At 36.1% G+C, this 20,940-nt stretch overlaps 1 protein-coding gene across 1 annotated transcript in view; it reads left to right on the top strand.

Moving 5' to 3' along the window:
* LOC135230739 (leucine-rich repeat-containing protein 7-like) overlaps positions 1-20,940 on the top strand; it is a 197,501-nt gene that overhangs the window by 30,904 nt on the left and 145,657 nt on the right. The gene's annotated exons all lie outside the window — the stretch shown is intronic.

Genomic DNA, 20,940 nt, shown 5'->3' on the forward strand with positions numbered 1-20,940 from the left:
AATGCTTGACAAATTATAGATGCTCAGTAGTACTTGTATTACTGGCTAAACATTTATCTCTATGTTTCTTGTTGATGATGATGCTGATATTGAAGTCGAAGTTGAGGTATTCCCCTTGAGTGTTTGTGGGAGTGACATGGATCTTCAGAAAATGTCCTGTGTCCTCATAAAAAAATATACATTTATTAAATCTCTCTTTCCTTCAAAATGACTTCCAAGCCCCGTTTTATTAGAATAAGGCAGTGACTGGTCAGAAAGGATTATGTCTGCACACTACACAGAAATAAACCACGACCCCTCTACCATCAAGTGAGTCAGCTAAACTTACTGTGTGTGTGTGTAGTGTTTTATTTCAGGCAACATGCTTGCTGTCAAACGGGCAGTCAGGAATCAAACAGGCCTCTGCCTTCATGAAGCTTACATTCTAGTGGGTGCATCATACATTAAATAGGTCATTCTAGATGATTTAATAAATAATTGCAAGTGTGTGAAGATACACTGGATATAAAGGGTGTTCCTAAAAGGAGGACCTCATTCAGTTGGTTTTGTTAGGGGAAAAAAAAAAAAAAGTTACCGTAAAAGTGATAAGCAAGCTCACACAGGACAAATGTTTAAGTTAAGTAAGACTGGCTTGACATTCTAGGTAAGTGAAGACCTGTCTTGTTTTTAAAGAGTACCTGAAAAAAATCTCTTGACCACATATAAAAATGGCGTCCCTAAGAAATAGGGTGACTTATTGAGCTCCATGACAATATCCCAGTGGCCCTGACTCCATTCAGCCTGCCAGGAGCTTCCTCCCCCAGATATCTGCATTGTTCTTTACCTTACAGCCTGCAGGTCTTTGCTCAAATATACCCTCAGTAAGTCCTTCCCTGACCATCCTGTTTAAAATTACAAATCTGTTATTATTATCTCACTTGAAACACACCTCTCCCTGTGTGTGGTTTTTTTTTTTTCCCCCATAACATTATGAGAAACTGACATACCATACATTTTAATTATTCATTTGTTGTCTGGCTTCCCTGACTAGAATTTAAATTCAGTGATGTCATAGATTGCTTTTACTTTATTTACTGGTGTATTACATTTATTGTTTGTTTGCTTTTGGGCTCTTTTTTTGGTTTGTTTTTTGTTTTTGCCTTATTTACTGGTATACCCCCATTCCCTAAAACAGTGCCTGGCATACATATGGCAGGAGATCAATAAATATTCATTGAATGAATTAATGAATGAATGGCCCTTTTGTGACATGGAGCACTGTTGAATTGTACTAGTGAGAACTGTTAGTCATTTCTTCAGTTTAAGTCTACGAGAGTCATCAAGAAGTTTAGTGTCACTGAGACATGACTGACACCCAAAAATAATCAGTGAATTATAAAACACTATATAATGAAGTACTTAATTATACGGTACAGATTATAATTGTTGTAAATACTTAGAACTCAAACTCACTGCAAATACTTAGATAATGGGGAAATTAATTAAGTCAGCTGTATTGGAGCTCTGGTGGTGCAATGATTAAGAGCTATGCTGCTAAACAAAAAGTTGGCAGTTCAAATCCACTAACTGCTCATTGGAAGCCCTATGGGGCAGTTCTACTCTGTCCTGTAGAGTCACTATGAGTTGGAATTGACTCAAAGGCTAAAAGGTTTTGCTTTATTATTAAGGAAGAGTTCAAGTATAGAACTTGAACATTTCCATAAAGCACAGTAGCTTCTGAAGGAGGGAGAGCATGTCTTTTGAAGGGACAATAAGAGTGCAAATAGGGGGCACAAACATCTTCCCACGCTAATTTGACTTAGCACTCAGAGAGTTTTCAGGAAGGCAACCCTAAAAGGACCACATGCAGACCTAGAGAGAGCATAGCCACCAGATTTAGAGCCATTGAAAGATGGCATTAGGTCTAATATTACTCTTTTAAGATAGGTTTTCAGGCTACAAATTTGTAAGGATTAACATTTCTGTACTTTAATAACAATTAACCTTGTTGTTAGTTGCTGTCAAGTCAGTTCTGACTTATGTGCAAAGTAGAGCTGCTTCATAGGGTTTTCAAGGTTGTGACTTTTTGGAAGCAGATTGCCAGGCCTGCCTTCCAAAGTGCCTCTGGGTGGGTTTGAACTGCCAGCCTTTCAGCTAGTAGTTAATTGTCTAACCATTTGAACCACCCAGGGACTCCCAATAACAATTAATACTACTTGACTCGACGGCACTGGGTCTGGGTTTATATATTTATACGTATTCACACATCAAATCCTATTTTCGAATTGCAATTTCTGAGAAATATCATGAGATCAGATACCAAATCCCTTGGCCTTCAAGTAAGTTTGCTATACCTTCTAAGTGAATAAAAATTTATCCTGTTTTTAAAGAGGATCAGAAAAACTTCATCATCAAGTATAAACACAAAATTCCTGAGAAATATGACACTTTTGTGAACATTATAATAATCTCCCAGAAATGGTGGCCCTCATTTATCAAGAACTTTTTGTTGTCAGGAAGTGAATTTCAAGTTACACTTCTTCAACTCAGAAGAAAGTCTGTGGGCATACTTAGAGGTTCTTGCAATGATCATTTAGGAATTTTTAGCTATGCTGATGATTCCCTATGTTCTGGAAGTATTTATGCAAAAAGACACGAAAGAGATGGAAAACCATCTTGCAAAGGTAGTACAGTACTAAAGGCTTGACGAGCATGTTGATGTATCTGCCATTGCTAGACGTAACACACACAGTAAAAGGTTTTGTCACATCAGCCCTTTCTGAAAATCATACCTAAAAAAAACTGTCACTGAATTCTGCTATGGAGACCTAGTTACTTAAGGAGCATAATATATCCTTTGGGAATCTGCCAAGTGAAGAAAAACAGGTAGCATAAAATAAGTGCAGTACCAGCAGCACATTTGACAAGCTTGGAATAGCACTGGTGGAAAAGAAGCAAGATATAAGAGAATACAAGAGGAATTGGTATTTAGGGACAGAACATAGAATACTTATTTCTGACATGGGGACTCATCCATACTAGTCGAGCTACATAAAATTTGCATAAAATATGCTTGAATTACATGTATGACCCCTTATTGAAACCATTTACTCTGTGACTGAGATTAAATCTGATCTTGACTGTCCATGTGGTCTCCAATCTTTATTTTCCATGTCCAATTCTTTGACCTGACATCTCGTTTCCTCACTTTCCCTCCTTAATTCAAAAACTACGATTTTATATTAAAACCTTTAGATAAGTGAGCTATTGTATGCAGAAAGATATCTATACAGTTTCCATATATAGCTTCCATCTACTTCTCCAACCTCACCAGTCTCTCTTCTGTTTCATTCTTGGGTGATAGTAAATTGCCATTCTAAAAACTCTCCAGCTGGTTCCTTATGATACAAGGAACTATACTATTTTCTGCGTTCCAAATACCTCTTCTTCCCCCACTGCTTACACCCACAAACCAAGGAGAGTTCTTTTTACCTCTAACAAGAAATTTCATATGTCATTTTTTATCTAAGTAAACTTTCCTGGCTCCATACACAAATAGAATTAATTGTTCTTTCCTCTGTGATACCTTTATATCTTGTATATGTTTCTGTTTGGAACTTACCACACTTTAAAATTTAATTTCTACCCATTCCTATGTTTTTGAATAGACTGTGAGACCTTCGAAATCAGGTACTAAATTTATTTATATGTTTAGAGCTGCTAGCTCAGTAACTGGTATATATGATAATTTTTTTTTTATATATAGGTGCCCAAAAACTGATTGGCAGGTAAATAAATGTTTTACAGAGGCAATCTTTTGAAAAATATAATGCATATGATACAGCTGTCACATTTGGGACCCAATAAATGTTTTAAGTGAGTCCTGGAAAATTAGAACTGACAAAATACGTAACCTCTAAAATCAACTCTACCCTGACCTGATGTAATATATTTCTCATCCTTGTTCCCTGGAGTACTGACTCCTTCATGTCCAGTTTTGACTTCTCCCCTGAGTTTCCAGCTGGTTAGCCTGCTGTCTGCTTGACGTAGCTATTGTGAGTCCCACAAACACCCCAAACATAATGTATTTAAAACCAAACTCATCATCTATCTCCCAGCCTACTTTTCCTCCATTATCCAGTCCTGTGTTGTTGCTATGATCCACACAGGCATTCGGTGCAAGAATCCTTTCTCTCTTCCAACTCCCACATCCATTCAATGATTAAGTCTTGCCAAATTTGCCTCCGAAATTTATGTCAAGACTGTTTCTGTATCACCATTCCCATTGTTACAGTCTTAACTTAGTACTTTTTCTCTTTCCTAGACTACCTACTACCTAAGCAGCCTTCTAAATTGTCTCCTCATCTTCATTTTTGCCACCATCATTATCAAACTCGTCCTCCACAAAAAAATAGCTCTAGCACTCTTTCTAAATTGCAGATAAGACTAGGTTACACTCTTGTTTAAGAGGCTTCCATAGAGCCAGGAGAGTCTAGGCTCCCTAGCACAACAGTTAAGTCCCCGTGATTAACTTCTACTTACCTTTGCATCTCATCTGCCAATCCCACTAAGGGCAATTTAACTTTATGATCTGAAGAGCTTTATCAAGTGTCAATTCAGCTGTCACTGTTTCCAAGCAGCCTCTTAACTCCTACACTGAGTCCCAGGTCCGTCTTTTGCACTAATATGCCTCAGATATTCTTTGTCTTAACTCTTACTATTGTATTAAAAACACTTGACATATATTAAAATAATTACATAGTTTTCATTTTTAAATTATTAAGCATTTAAGTATGGAAATGATTTAAATAAAAAAAAAATGCTTAAAATAGGAGACAACAATTTACCTACCATGGAGACTAAAGTGTTATTTTATTTAGATATCATGCTTTAATTTTTTTAATAAATAAAACATTATAAAAACTTAAAAATTTTTATCCCCATCCCTTCTTACTTCTTCCCTCTCAGAGTTAGTGTGTTTAACATTTCAACGAAGTGCTAATACATTGTATATATTATTCTGCAAGTTTTTCATTACATATTATGTTTCTGAAAATTGTCCTTGGTGATTGATGTGGATCTAATTATACAAGTGAAGTAACAAAGTTCCCATTGATTCATGTCTTTGCCAACACTTAAGGTTACTAACTGTTCTAAGAGTTGCCCAATCAGATGAGTATATAAGGGTAGCTGGATATTTTAATTTACATTTTCCTAATCACTAGGTCAGTTGGCATTTTTTCATTTTTCTATTGGTCGTATCATATTTCTCTATAAATTGCCTTTTATGGCCCATTTTTCTTTTGACTGTCTTTTAAATTCTTTTTGATTTGAAAGATTTATATACTCTGAAGACCAACCTTTTGTTGGTTATATGAGTTACAGATATCTGTCAATCTATGACTTGTCTTTTCTTTGTTGTAATGACATTTGTCATAGAGAAGTTTCCAATTAGAATGTTTCCCTTATAGTTATTCTTTCCATTATAACTTATATTTACAACTTTTATAGAAAGTTTTTTCTATTCTAATATCATAAAGATATTCATTTACTTTTCCTTCTAAATCTATTAGTTTTCCCTTTTGTATTTAGGCCCTTAATCCATTTGCAATTTGTTTTTTGTGTGGTGTTATGTGTAACCAAACTATCTTTTTTCCTTATGAATAGATAAATAATTGTTCTAGGTACATATATATATTAAATATTCCCTTGATTCTCCACTGATTTTTAATTTTCTCTCTTTTATATACAAAAAGTCTTCTTCCAAACTCTCTGCTCCATTGGCTCATTTGCCTACTTCTGTGCCAATACCACATTGTTCTAATTACTATGTTGTTGTAGTTTTTGTTGTTAGTTGCCTTTGAGTGGATTCTGACTTATGGCAACCCCATGCGTTACAGAGTAGAACGGCTCCATAGAGTTTTCTTGACTGTAATATTAACAGAAGAAGATCATCAGAATTCTTTTTCTGTCATACTGCTGAATGGGATCAAACCCCCAACCTTTAGGTTAGCAGTCAAGCACAAAACTTTTGCACCACTTAAGGGCCAATCTAATCTTTATACCTTAATATATATTTTAATACCTGGTAAGACAATTCCTCTTTTCTTCTTTGCTTTCTTCAAATGTGCCTTCAATATTTAGCATTCAATTCTCTTATATGAATTTTAGGTGCAAATTTTTAAGAGTCACAATTATTGGAATTTTTAATATTGGCTTAAATTTAAAGATTAATATGGGAAGAATTAGTGTCTTTGCCATGGTAAGTCTTCTTATCCATGAACATGATATATGTCCCCTTATTTAGTTCTTATTTTGTGTCTTTTACAATTCTGTGATTTCTTCCATGAAACTCCTACACATATTTTGTTACAGTTATCTCTAAGTACCTTAAAGGTGCTAGTTTTATAAATTATATCCCTCCTTTTAAAGTACATTTTCAAATTTTGTTTGTTGCTATATAAAAATGTTACTAATTTTGATATCTTGATTGTTCATTTAGTCAGAGTACTGAGTTATATAGGTCAGCTGCTAACCAAAATGTCAGCAGTTTGAATCCACCAGCTGCTCCTTGGAAATGCTATGCAGAAGTTCTACTCTGTCCTATAGGGTTACTATGAGTCAGAATCATCTCAACAGCAAAGTGTTTGTTTTTTTGGTTTATACAGTCAGTGGATTTTTTTTTTTTTTTAAGTACAAGAATTATATCATCTGCACATAATGGCAATTTTGACTTTATTTCCAAACTTTATACCTTTATATCTTTTTGAGTCAATTTTTATAAGTTATAATTTTCTAGGAAATCATCCATTTAATCACCTAGATTTTCAATTTTAGTGTCTTGCATTGTCTACAGATTTTTTTTTAGAATAAATCTCTACATTATGTTTTTCCCTTTTGCATTCTTAACATTGTTTACTTGTGCTACTTATTTTTTTTCTCTTTTTATCAATTCTGCCAGAGGACTTTGTACTTTATTAATTTTTCAAATAATCCTCTGTTGACTCATTGGTCTTCTCTACTATTTGGCTGTTATATTTTGTTTTTGTTTGTTTTTTATTTCCAGTTCATTAATTTGGGCTTTTTTATTATGCCCCTCCTACTTTTTTAGGGTTCACTCATTTGTTTTTTTGTTTGTTTTTTTCTGGCTTCAGGAGTTGGCTCATTAGCTCTTGATTTTATTATTTTCTAATATATACACTTAATGTTATAAAATTCTCTGTAAATATTACTTTATCTGCATCCTACAAGGTTTATGTTTTGTTTTTAGTATTCCAAAATACTGAGACTTTCTTAGTTATCACCTTATTTTTATTATTAGTTATGTTGCAGATTCCATAGTCTAAATGATAAAACTCACTGCCATCAAGTCGATTTCAACTGATAGTGACCCTATAAGATAAAGTAGAACTGTCCCATAGTGTTTCCAAGGCTATAATCTTTATGGAAGCAGATTGCCACATCTTTCTGCCACAGAGCAGCTGGCAGGGTTGAACCACTGATCTTTTGGTTAGCACCCAAGCACTTAACTACAGTGCCACCAGAGTTCCTTGCTCTAGATGATACTGAGACCTTATTATTCATTGACTTTCACATTGTGGCCATGTGTATGGTCAATTTTTAAAATATTTCTTGTTGTCTTTAATAAAAATACATGTTACCTGAGTATTGAGTGCAGGTTAAGGACCTCTTAATTATTATACCTTTATCATCCACTATAACATAAGCTTCTGCAGAACAAATGTCATACCTTAGTTGATTTTATGTACTTGGAACGTTAAAATCACCTGAGACACTGGGAAGAAATGAACTGGAAAATGAGGTTTTAACCTCTTGCACTCAATAAAGATCCTATTCTGCTTTTCTGGAAATAAGTGCATTAACCTTGTTCTTTCTAAAGAATTTCAGTCAATTTACTGAAACTTGGTTATATAAGACAGAGTCTGGAGAAATAAATATCTAAATTATATTTATCACTAAAATAGCCCTTCATCTCTTAAATTTTTCTGCTCCCTAAATTTCATGCAGCAATTCATGGGTGAATTTGCTTCCTATGCATTGCTTTCTAAATCAAGGGATCTTTTATCCTTTATTCCTCACACCATAATTCACTAGTAAAATTTAAAATCCTATGCCCAACATGAATGAAGTATTTCATGATACTGTGATCTCTGAATAAATAGTCTGTGCCTGTTTGTAGAGCTGATGCATGGTTATAATGGACTAAATTGTTTTATATGGTAAAGCAAGATAATGAATGATAAGGTTTAATTAGTCAGCTATTCAATTTCAAGTGTGATTGTTGATTTGTCATAGCTTCATAGAGACTATGACACTATAATTTAAGGACTTTAATGAAAATGAATTAATTTGAAAGCTCTTCCTAATTCTGCAGCAATTAAGTGATTTTTCTCTCATTCTCTAAAACTTATTTCTGTAAAAGAATGGATTTGAACAGCATCATAGTGGGCAAAATCACTATTGTTAGTTATAATGAAAGGCAATCAGAGTTGAAGGCATTATTATGTGTATTACTGACTTGCCAATTATTCCACCCCTTACCCATATGCATGCACAACACTGAAGACAAATAATATCCTCAACTTGCAGTAAAGAGTAGAAGCTTCTCTCAAACACACTAGAGAAAGCAGATATGAATAACCAGTTAAATGATAGAAATCTTTAAAAAATTTAAGCATATTTAGAGAAGGAGAGAGACTCTAGGTTAGTGTATTTATTATAGTTTTTAGGGGAACCTAATTCGTGATGTCTTATGTTGGTTGCAGAGAAAATGTTACCACACAATTGTTCTCAATTAGCAATAAATGTGCTCTTTAGTGTTTGGCAAATCATTAGACCATTTGTTTAGACTAAAGCTTATAATTATACTCTATTAAATGCCTGATGTTCAACACTCTTAGTGTGTAATTTATCTGAAAATCACTACTACTTCCCCTCACTATGAAGTTACCTTCCCTTTCTACAGAACCTACCTCTGTCCAGGACTATCATCTTAAAATGAACTGAGGACTGAATCTATTTCCATGAAACACTGTGTGGGCAACAAAGGCCAGGTCTCTGCTTCTCCTGCCACCTTCTTGGCCTGCTGTCAGGACAATTAACTCTTTCTAATGTCTTAACCACGAAATAATATCAACAAAAATGCCTTGTATGGGTTACCAGCATTTAGTTCATAGGGGATACAGAACCAATATAAGATGCTGCCTTTGCCCTCAAGGAATTTATAATCTAGCTAATAACTAAATATGAGGAAGAAAGAAGCTATCCTCATCTCTTCACCCTTCTGAAGTCTGTGTTGGCCTCTGTCATCTAGGCTGCTAAATTTTTGTAGAGTAACAGTAGAGCCTTTTCTCTGAGCTGAGTGATTAACATGTCTTCTGCGTTCCTGTCAATCCTAAAATATGGTAAGAGAAAAAAATCCGAACTGGTAATAAAGCACTCCAAGCCCTCTGTCTACCCATGCTCCCTTCAAGTTTCCTTGTCAACTCCTTGAAAACAGGAATTGCATCTTACACAGTACAGACACAATAAGTGCTCAGTAAACACTCATCGACTGATAATGAAGGCAAAATTCATTAAATATGAAGCAATCTTATTAAACAGTATATTTCACATAATAATGACTCCATAAATGTTGTTAAGCGGAGAGAGAAAGGGAAGGAATCAAGCATCAATCAAATTAACTCATTTAGGCTAATTCAAATGCATTCCTCTCTGAACTCATTGCTGATTAAGGTTATAAGCCCTTCCAAACTTCTTCTCCCCAGATGTGTCTCTATGGCCCAGTCAGTTGCATGCCTGTCTCTCATTCTGAATTACTTAGCCTGCATTTGTTAGTTGTCCTTATAATGCTATTAAAATTAACAGAGTCTTGCAGGAGACTTTTAATTCTTCTTGTTCAGATTCCTCCCAAGTTCCTGGATTTCCCCACATTGGTAGTTAGAGATAAAGCAAACCATTCCGGTCTGTTTGCTCTTCTTATTTTCTCTCTCTTTCTTCATAAAGCCTAGCTGATCTATACAAATTGTCCTGAATTTACTAACTTAATAACTGGACACTTTTTGCTTTTTTTCCATGCAACAGATACCCCTTTTGAAGTCTCCCTCTAATCAATAGTTTCCACAAAGAAATGTCCTATTTGCCAAATACCCTTGGAATAAGTGAGTTTATACATATGCAAACTAATTTTCCAGACACACTCTGGATGGAAATAATCCCCAAAATAGTGTTTCATGTTTCCATATCTTCTTTAAATGAGTGTAGTCAGTGGAGCTTAACTTTTCCATGTTGATTTCAGTTTCTCATGGGTTGTATGTGTCATTTAACTTTTATTGAATATGTGTAGCTGTTTCCGTCTATATAAAACAAGAATGGTAGACTTGAAGTGTTCGGGTGTCAACTTTATAGTTTTTCTCATCTTCTTTTATTGTCAGATCAACAGTTATAATGTCTTCATCCTGATATTATGCCTGTGTGGAATAGCCATCTCTTCCTATTTCCCACTTCTAATAGCCTAGACTGAATTGTATATAAATAGGAATACAAAGATTCTGTGCTAGGCCTACATCCCTTGTTGCCAATGTATTAAATTCAGAACTAAAAGACTTTATTACCCAAGTATTACATTCAAAGTTCCAGAAATTTGATACTATCAGAAATTTCATCAAATGTAATTATAGAGCAAATGCAGTTTACAATGCCTCCTTAGGCCAATCTTGAGTGTGCATTAAACTCAGAGTTCCAGAAAGTTGAGGTTGTTTGATATTTAACCTGGGGGTAATAATGGAACAAATGCAATATATTGTGTTCTATTCTGCATGTTACACTGGTTAGCTAAAGCTTATCTCAAGTAATTTAAATCCTAGATTTGACAGAAGCAACTTAGCACAGATAAAATAATATTCAGAGTCATGTTGGTCTGGTTTCAAATCCTTGGTAACCTCTGAGTCTCAGTTTCTTCATTAGGAAAAGAGGAATAATAAACTACCTTATAAAATTCTTGTAAATCAAAAAACCAAACTCGACTCATAGTGATCCTATAGGACAGAGTAGAACTGCCCCGTAGAATTTCCAAGGAGCACCTGGTGGATTTGAACTGCTGACCTTTTGGTCAGCAGACATAGCTTTTAACCACTACACCACCAGGGTTTCCAAAATTGTTGGAAGGATGAAAAAACAGGACCTGTATGTAACAGTTTATTAATAAACTCCATTCTTTTTGCTCCTAGATCTAATCCAGTTTTTAGCTATACCAATAATATGCTTGCCTTCTCAACATGCATTATCCATAACTATTATCATACGTAATGATTTTTAAAGAAACGTATAAGAAATAAATATAAATTTTGGATTTGAAAAAACACTAAATCATTCAAAAATTGGACTTAATTCTCTTACTATAGGAATCTTTTATAAGAGATAGTTAACTTTTTATCTTAGAATATATAATTTGAGCCTATAGCATCCCTGTTTGCAGAGTATTTTGGTTCATTGCTTCACTGTATTGATGCCAAAATATAATTAAATGAAATTTAATTATAAAAGTTTCCACTGTTTTCCTAGATCTGACTAGGCACTATGGAAATATAAAGAAAATGTATGTCGGGCATGAATCCCACTCTTCCACCTCTTCCTCTTATCTTTCCAGATCACTCCCTCTTACGCCTCAACACCAACATTCTTTGTCACCATCAGAACCTCCATTAACACCACCACCTTTCCATGCCCCTCTCCACCTCAGTGTTTTCTCTCCTCTCCTCTCCTCAAAACAACAACAACAAAAAAAAACCTTTTTCTGTCGAGTTGAATCTGACTCACAGCCCTGATGGTGCAGTGGTTAAGAGCTCTGTTGGCTAACCAAAATGCTGGCAGTTTGAATCTACCAGGCACTCCTCGGAAACCCTGTGGGCAGTTCTACTCTGTCCTGTAGGGTTGCTATGAGTTGCTCTGAGTCTGATCTCCTTAAAAACAGCTTTAAGTTCATGGTTAATCCACAAAATCACTTCCTCAGGTTGCCCCTTGACATACTTGCTTATCTCTCATGTCACTGTGCTTGCTCAGCCAAATTATGACCCTGGCCGAATTCAACTCTCTACCTATTACTGAAAGGATGTGGGGGGGAAGGTGGGGGTGGTGGGGAGAAACACACACACACACACACACACACATACCACCACACTGACTGGTCTTATTTTAAATTCAAGACAAAAAGTCTGAAGTGCAGCCTCAATGCTTCCCAGCAATAATGCCATACTTTCTGAGTCCATTGACTCTTCTAGTCACCCAGTAACTATTTCACATCTTCTCCACTGTCTTCTAACCTCCCACACCTTCTCTTCATGGCTGCTGATACTACTCCACTGAGAAAACTGAAGCTCTCAGAAGAAAACTTTCACAGACTCTCACCACATATCCACCCACCTATCAGCATCTGCATCCATATTCTCTGCTTTCTGCCTGTTTACATGGATAAACTATTTCCGTTCCTCTGTGAAGACAATTCCTCTGCTGAATAACATCCCGTCTTGCCTACTTAAGGATATTACTTCAGAAATTCTCCCCTCTTTACCACATCGTCAAAAATTTCCTCCTGCTTGATTGTTCTAATCAGCATACATACATGCTGTTATTTTTTCCATCTTAAAACCTTTTGGATCCTCTTCCCCAAATGGTCCCCACCGTACTTGCAGCAAAAGTTCTAAATGGAGTTGTCTGTATTCTCTATCTCTAATTCCTCTCCTCCAATCTTCTCTTAGGCCCGCTCCTGTCTTTAAGTTTCATCGTTCCGCCAAAACCATTCCAGTCAAAGTCACAATAACCTCCCTATTACTAAATCCAGTGTCAATTCTTGGTCATCCTTTAATCAGACCCATCAGCATCATTTAAAATGGTTGATCACTACTTCCTACTCGAAATGTTTTTTTTTTCACTTGATTTCTTGGACTCAACACTCTTACTTTTTCTCCTACCTCACTTATGGCTCTTCCCCATCTCATCTTCATTTTGGAGTGCTTCATGTTTCAGTCCTTGGTACTTGTTATCTGCTTTTGCTTCATTGGAGCTCACATTTTGCCTCACAGTTTAAATATTATCTACATACTAATGATTCCCAAATATTTTACCTACAGTTTAGACCTTTCTACTAGACTCTAGGTTCATATCCAAATACATACCTGGCATCTCCTGTTAGATGTCTAACAGACATCTCAAATTACATGTGTCCAATATCAAACTCTTTATTTCTCTCTAAAACCTATTCTACATATTGTTTGTCCCATCCCATCTAAGTTGAAGTCAACTCCATCCTTCCAGTTGCTCATCTTTAATTCCTCTTTTTCTCTCATACCCTACATCCTATCATCAGGAAATCCTATTGGTCTTGCATTCAAAATACATCCAGAATTCACACTTCTCACTCCCACCCTGTTGCAAGCCAACACGCTTGCTACAGTACTTGCTATGGTAGTCTCTAATTGGTCTCCCTTCTTCTACCCTTGCTACTGTCCTCAGTAGTCAGAGGGAACCTATCTAATTATAAATCAGATTGCATCACACTCTGTCCTTCACTATCTCTCCAGTTTGTTCTGAATAAAAGTCAAAGTCCTTGCAATGTCCTGCAAAGCCCCACTTTACCTTTCTGACTTAATTTCTTGCTTCTTTTTCCTTCTTCACTTCATTCTAGCCACAGTGACCTCTTTCCTATTCCTAGAATACACCAGCCACACATCCGCCCTATGGCATCTTCCTGAAATGCTCTTGCTCCCCGCTTCCAGACATCCAGAAATCTGTATGATGCCTTCAGGTCTTTGCTCAAATGTCATCTTCCCAATGAGGCCTGCCCTAACTGCCCTATTTCAATTTGCAATCCCCCAAGTGTTTCTGGTCCCCCTTAACTTTGCTATAATCATCTTTTCCATAGCACTTCTCATTCTTAAAATACTATATAATTGTATATATAGATTTTGTGTTATCTCTACAGTTTATTGTATATATTACCCTGCTAAAATACAATCTCCGCAAATGAAGAGACCTCATTCTTTTTTTCACGCTGCACCCACAATGTTTAGCACAGTTCCTAGCAAAGTGTAGGTACTTTATAAATATCTGTTGAATGCGTGAATGGTTCTTCCCTGTCAAGGACCTTATAGTTAAAGCTAGTGACTCAAATATAAAAGAATCATTTATGACAAAATGGCAAAGCAGTGATTTCTCAACTCATAATCACATGCAAGGTCTCATTACTTTCTAATGTTCTTTCAGTACAGTCTAAAACATTAAGCATTAAGGCATCAGAGAGCCATATGGACTGAAATGGTTGGATAAATTTTTATGGAGTTCAAATTGAGCCTGGAAGAATACATGGCATTTAAAGAATACATGGAAGGTTTAGAGAAGCGAAAATGGCATTTAAGGTAAAAGAGTGGGTGGGAGTAGGTAAAAATTGTAACACGTTAAACAAGTGTATTCAGAAAGGGAGGTAAAAAGACAGGTTGCATGTTGTAGAAATATCTGACACTTAGGTTTTGTTTTTCAAGAATCTCCTGTTTCTGACTTTTGGAATCTGTGCTACTCTTTGCTATTCTTAGGCTCTAAGTGTGACAATGGCAAAATTGTTTCCTACATTTAAATTCTATAATTATCTATCACATTGAGAGAAACATAGCAATTTAAAACCAACTTAAAGCCTAGCACAAAATTTTAATGACACTTGCATCTTGATTTTCATTCTGGCATCATTTTTTTTATGTTTAAGCAAGGTTGAAAAACATATTACTTATAGGTTTATGATTCTTCTTCAAAACTTGGTTGTCTGCATTAATAGCACACAGGGTACCCAAAGAAAAACAATTAACTAAATGTACTAAAACCTAAATTTAGCCTTGACTTCCAAGATCCATGCCAAACTTGCAAACAAGATCCATACTTGATTGAGTTGAGATTTCTCTTCTCACTTTTCTTCTGCACACCTTCTGGTGGAAGGACTAATGAGCAGTGAAATGGCCAAATGGAAGGCAGCAGGAAAAAAAACATGAAGTAAAATTAATACATAACCAACAAAGTGGAGAATTAGTCCCTGAATAATTGAAATTTGAGCAAGAGCATTTTAAATACATACTGAAACCTCAGTTTTATAAAGGGGAATGGCAAAGGGCACAATTCATCAATCAGATTCAACAGATAAAGTACTTTATTACATCCTTTGTGCTTTGAGATATTAACATGTTGTTAATGTAATTTCGATTGATTCCATTGCATTAAAAGCTTTGTTTCTAAGACATTTTAAGTTCAGAATGCAGAAATGGTATTTCTTATTTGGCAGCATGTCTGTGAAAAAATTCCAAATAGATTTGTTAAATAGCTAGTGAAATTAATGTATTGGGAAAATATTACTACGGTGCCCTAATTTGGAGCATAAACATCTATTGATAGCATCTGCTATTTGTGAATACACCTTCTCCTCACTTACTGGCTCATTACTTGATATTTTGCATTGACGGCAACACTAAAAAATCTATTTTGCACATTGACAGCATACGTCTGGCAGTAGCAAGCTCTGAGTTTCGAGGCAAAAGTAACACTGTGATGTTAAGTTTATGTGTCAACTTGGCTGGCCCATGATTCTCAGTGGTTTGGCAGTTACATAGTGATATAATTTGGTAGTTATGTAATGATGTAATTTGGCAGTTATGTAATTGATGTCATTTGGCAGTTATGCAAAGATATAGTTATTCACCAATATGTGATCTGCTGTGGCCATCTCCATTTTTGGTTAACACCAATTTTTGTATAGTGACCTAGTCTTTGAGCCTATGTCGATAAGTTAGGAGTGGGTATAGGGCATTTGTCTGTCCTTTAAACCAAACACACCATTCTTCCCATAAAACATCATGCTTCCCATGTAAGCCCACCTGAATTCAAACCTCACCATGTTTGGTTGGTCACCTTAGATTTGAACCTAGTCTAGATGTAATGACCTCCAATCTTCTGGAATCCTCAACAGGAGTGAACTGTGTATACCTGCACAGAAGTGTGTTACAAAGTTAATGTGAAATCTAAACTAAAAAACAGTGATTAGAACTTACATCTATGGTCTGAAAATGTTTGGCCCTGTTTTTGACAGTAATCATAAGTTAAAAAGTTTAAAATAAGATATTTTGATTTACAACAATAGTAAAAACCACACTAAAGTGAAATCTATTTATTCCTTTATTTCTGGATGAATAAATTTGAAAATCAAAACAAAATTCATTGTAGAATATACATATATTCTATTATATTTACATCTATGCTGTTGCTGTGGGATTGATTCTGACTCATAGCACCCTATGTACAACGGAACGAAACATTGCCTAGTCCTGCACCATCCTCAGAGTCACTGCTATGTTTGAGCCCATTGTAGCCACTGTGTCAATCTATCTCATTGAGGGTCTTCCTCTTTTTCACTGACCCTCTACTTTACCAAGCCTGATATCTTTCTCAGGGACTGGTCTCCCCTGATATCTATAGTTGTATATATTATATATAAATATATATATTATATATATTTATATAAAGAGCCTGGGTGGTGTAAGAGGTTTGCACTCAGCTGCTACAGCAAAGGTTGGTGGTTTGAACCTACCCGGCAACTCCACAGAATAAAGGTCTGACAATCTGCTTCCATAAAGATTATAGCCGAGAAAACCCTGTGGAACAGTTCTGCTCTGTAATGCCTGAGGCTGCCAAGAGTCAGGGGCCAACTCAGTGTCATCTAACAACACCAACAACATATGTACAAGTAAATAGGTAAATGTGTATGTAAAATCTTCTTTATAGATTGAGAACGCTGTGTATCAGGATACCAACCAGACTGATCTCAAAGACCGGTTAATAAAAGGTACGAGTTCTACGATAAAATCTAACATAATTTTAGTAGGAGGTAGCATAATGGGCTGAGAAAAAAGAAGATACAGTGTTTTAAAAAATTGGGTTAAATCTCATCTATTTCACAAGCCATGGTGTTTTCAGTCGCCTCATATGCATGAGAAAGCAGACAATGAATAAGGAAGACCGAGGAAAAACTGACACCTTTGAATTATGGCATTGGTGAAGAATATTGAATATACCATGGACTGCCAAAAAAAAGGAACAAGTCTGTCTTGGAAGAAGTACAGCCAGAATGCCCTTAGAAGCAAGGATGGTGAGACTACATTTCACATACTTTGGACATGTTATCAGGAGGACTCAGCTCCTGGAGAAGGACATTATGCTTGGTAAAGTAGAAAAAAAATATATAGAGGGACAGCAAAAAAGAGGAAGACCCTCAACAAGATGGGTTGACAAAGTGGCTACAACAATGAGCTCAAGCATAATGAGTGTTAGGATGGCATGGAACCAGGCAATGTTTCATTCTGCTGTATATAGGGTTACTATGAGTCAGAACCAACTTGATGGCACCTAACAACAACAAAAATTTCACAAGCAGCTAAGTGTTCAGCTAATAACCAAAAGGTTGGAAGTTCAAATCCACCCAGAGGTGCCTCAGAAGAACAGCCTGGTGATCTACTTCCAAAAAATCACAGCCATTGAAAATCCTATGGAGAACAGTTCTACTCTGAAATATATGGGATTACTATGAGTTGGAATTGACTCAGCAGCAACTGGTTTGTTTAGTTTTTTTTTTTTTTTTTCATATTCATTCCCATCTATAAGCACTCATAAGCTGTTTAGATGATTTGTCTAATCTTTGTGAGTGTGTGGTTCTTCATGCTTAAAGCATAAATAATAGTGCCTAATGGCTTCCTTACAGGATTATTTAAAAAAAAAAAAAAAGATCTTATACAGTGGTGTAGAAAAATACATGTTACCTTAGTTATTATTAAAACAAAAATTTCATCTAGTATTTATTGGGCACATACTTTACATTCATACCATCTAATACAACAACCCTTTAAATTAGGCAAGAAATAAATCAGCGAAGCTGAAAGGCTATGTCTGTTTAAGATTGCATAGCTAGTTTACGTGACAAGACTGGCTTTTGTCCACCCTTGCAACCTGTGCTTTTAACTCTTATACTGTGATACCTCTTGGTGTGTGGGTTGAATTACATGATGAAGAGCTCTAAGAACGTTTCCTAAACTCTGGAGCCCATAAAAATACATGGTAAAATTCCCTGGCAACATATTTCTCAAATGTGTACCAACTTGAACAAGCAAATTGAAATAGCTATTAAAATTTCAATAAAATATTGCTGAGCATAAACTCCATATCCATAATAGCTAAACAATATGGGATAGTTTCCCTTTCCTGCCAAATTTTGTTTATCCTGAATGTAATAATTGTCTATTTATTTGCTTACCTTTTTGTATATTCATTATCAGTTACCCAGAACTCTGTTGTTGTTGCTGTTGTTGTTAGGTGCCGTCGAGTTGGTTCTGACTCACGGCGACCCTATGTACAATAGAACGAAACACTGCCCGGTCCTGAGCCATCCTTACGATCATTGTTATGCTTGAGATCATTGTTGCAACCACGGTGTCAATCCACCTCCTTGAGGGTCTTCCTCTTTTCTGCTAACCCTGGACTCTGCCAAGCATCATGTCCTTCTCCAGGGACTGATCCCTCCTGACAACATGTCCAAAGTATGTAGGATGCAGTCTCGCCATCCTTGCCTCTAAGGAGCATTCTGGCTGTACTTCTTCTAAGACAGATTTGTTCATTCTTTTGGCAGTCCATGGTATATTCAGTATTCTTCGCCAACATCACAGTTCAAAGGTGTCAGTTCTTGTTAGGTCTTCCTTATTCATTGTGCAGCTTTCACATGCATATGATGTGATTGAAAATACCATGGCTTGGGTCAGGCGCACCTTAGTCTTCAGGGTGACGTCTTTGCTCTTCAATATTGTGAAGATTTCCTTTGCAGCAGATTTACCCAGTGCAATGCATCTTTTGATTTCTTGACTGCTGCTTCCATGGCTGTTGATTGTGGATACAAATAAAATGAAATCCTTGACAACTTCAATCTTTTCTTCGTTTATCATGATGTTGCTCATTGGTCCAGTTGTGAGGATTTTTGTTTTCTTTATGCTGAAGTGCAATCCATACTGAAGGCTGTGGTCTTTGATCTTCATTAGTAAGTGCTTCAAGTCCTTTTCACTTTCAGCAAGCAAGGTTGTGTCATCTGCATAAGGCAGGTTGTTAATGAGTCTTCCTCCAATCCTGATGCCCTGTTCTTCTTCATATAGTCCAGCTTCTTGGATTATTTGCTCAGCATCCAGATTGAATAGATATGGTGAAAGAATACAACCCTGATGCACACCTTTCCTGACTTTAAACCAATCCGTATCCCCTTCTTGTGTCCGAACAACTGCCTCTTGATCTTTGTAAAGGTTCCTCATGAGCACAATTACATGTTTTAGAATTCCCATTCTTCACAATGTTATCCATAGTTGGTTATGATCCACACAGTCGAACGTCTTCGCATAGTCGATAAAACACAGGTAAACATCCTTCTGGTATTCTCTACTTTCAGCCAGGATCCATCTGACATCAGCAATGATATCCCTAGTTCCGCATCCTCTTCTGAAACCAGCCTGAATTTCTGGCAGTTCCCTGTCGATGCACTGCTGCAGCCATTTTTGAATGATCCTCAGCAAAATTTTACTTCTGTGTGATGTTAATGATATTGTCCTATAATTTCCACATTCGGTTGGATCACCTTTCTTGGGAATAGGCATAAATATGGATCTCTTCCAGTCAGTTGGCCAGGAAGCTGTCTTCCATATTTCTTGGCATAGATGAGTGAGCACCTCCAGCACTGCGTCTGTTTGTTGAAACATCTCAATTGATATTCCGTCAATTCCTGGAGCCTTGTTTTTCACCAATGCCTTCAGAGCAGCTTGGACTTTTTCCTTCACTACCATCGGTTCCTGATCATATGCCACCTCTTGAAATGGTTGAACATCAACTAATTCTTTTTTGGCATAATGACTCTGTGTATTCCTTCCATCTTCTTTTGATGCTTCCTGCATCACTTAATATTTTCCCCATGGAATCCTTCACTATTGCAACTCGAGGCTTGATTTTTTTCTTCAGTTCTTTCAGCTTGAGAAATGCCGAGCGTGTTCTTCCCTTTTGGTTTTCCATCTCCAGCTCTTTGCACATGTCATTATAATACTTTACTTTGTCTTCTTGAGATGCCCTTTGAAATCACCTGTTCAGTTCCCAGGACCCTAAGTTGTGTGAATTTCCAGTAAATATGTTCCAACACATTAATTGCTCTATCAGTTGCATCCTCTTGGGGGAATCTCTTCAGGAGCTTTCTGACCTACCCCAACCTAGACAGGCTGCTCTCTAGGCCTGTTGCAGGCTGTTGTATTGTGATGCTTTCATCATCATTTTGGGGATTCTTTTTATCCTTCTTGTGTTATACCATCTGGTTCCTTGTTACCATGTTTCTTGTTTTACTGAATCATTTTTGGAGGCAAATACCTTACAAAAGCTTCTTAGAAAATGATGAAGGCAATATTAAAATTTTGAGAACTTTAATGTCTGTAAACGTCTTTATTCCACCCTCACTTCAATTAATAGTTTTGTAGCATAGAAAATTTTGGGTGGAAATCATTTTTCTCCAGAATTTTGAAGATATTTCTTTATAATGTTCTCATTTCCATTATTTTTTGAAAGTTCAGTGCTATCTGGATTCTTTCTTCTTTTTATGAACTTGTTTTTTCTACCTTCTCTTTGTTCACAATATTCTGAAATTTTATAAAGTTGTTTATATAGTCTGTTGTCCCTCATTGATTGGGGCGTATGGTGAACTCATCAAAATTCCATTGTTCATTCTTTAAAATTTTTGAAATATTATTCAATTGTTTTCTTAATGGTTTTCTATACTTTTTATTCTCAATTCTCTCTTCCTAGAACTTCTGTTATTCAGATACTAGAATGCCTGAACTATTCTAG

The sequence above is a fragment of the Loxodonta africana genome, chromosome 3 (genome assembly GCF_030014295.1).
Source record: "Loxodonta africana isolate mLoxAfr1 chromosome 3, mLoxAfr1.hap2, whole genome shotgun sequence".
Lineage (NCBI taxonomy): Eukaryota > Metazoa > Chordata > Mammalia > Proboscidea > Elephantidae > Loxodonta > Loxodonta africana.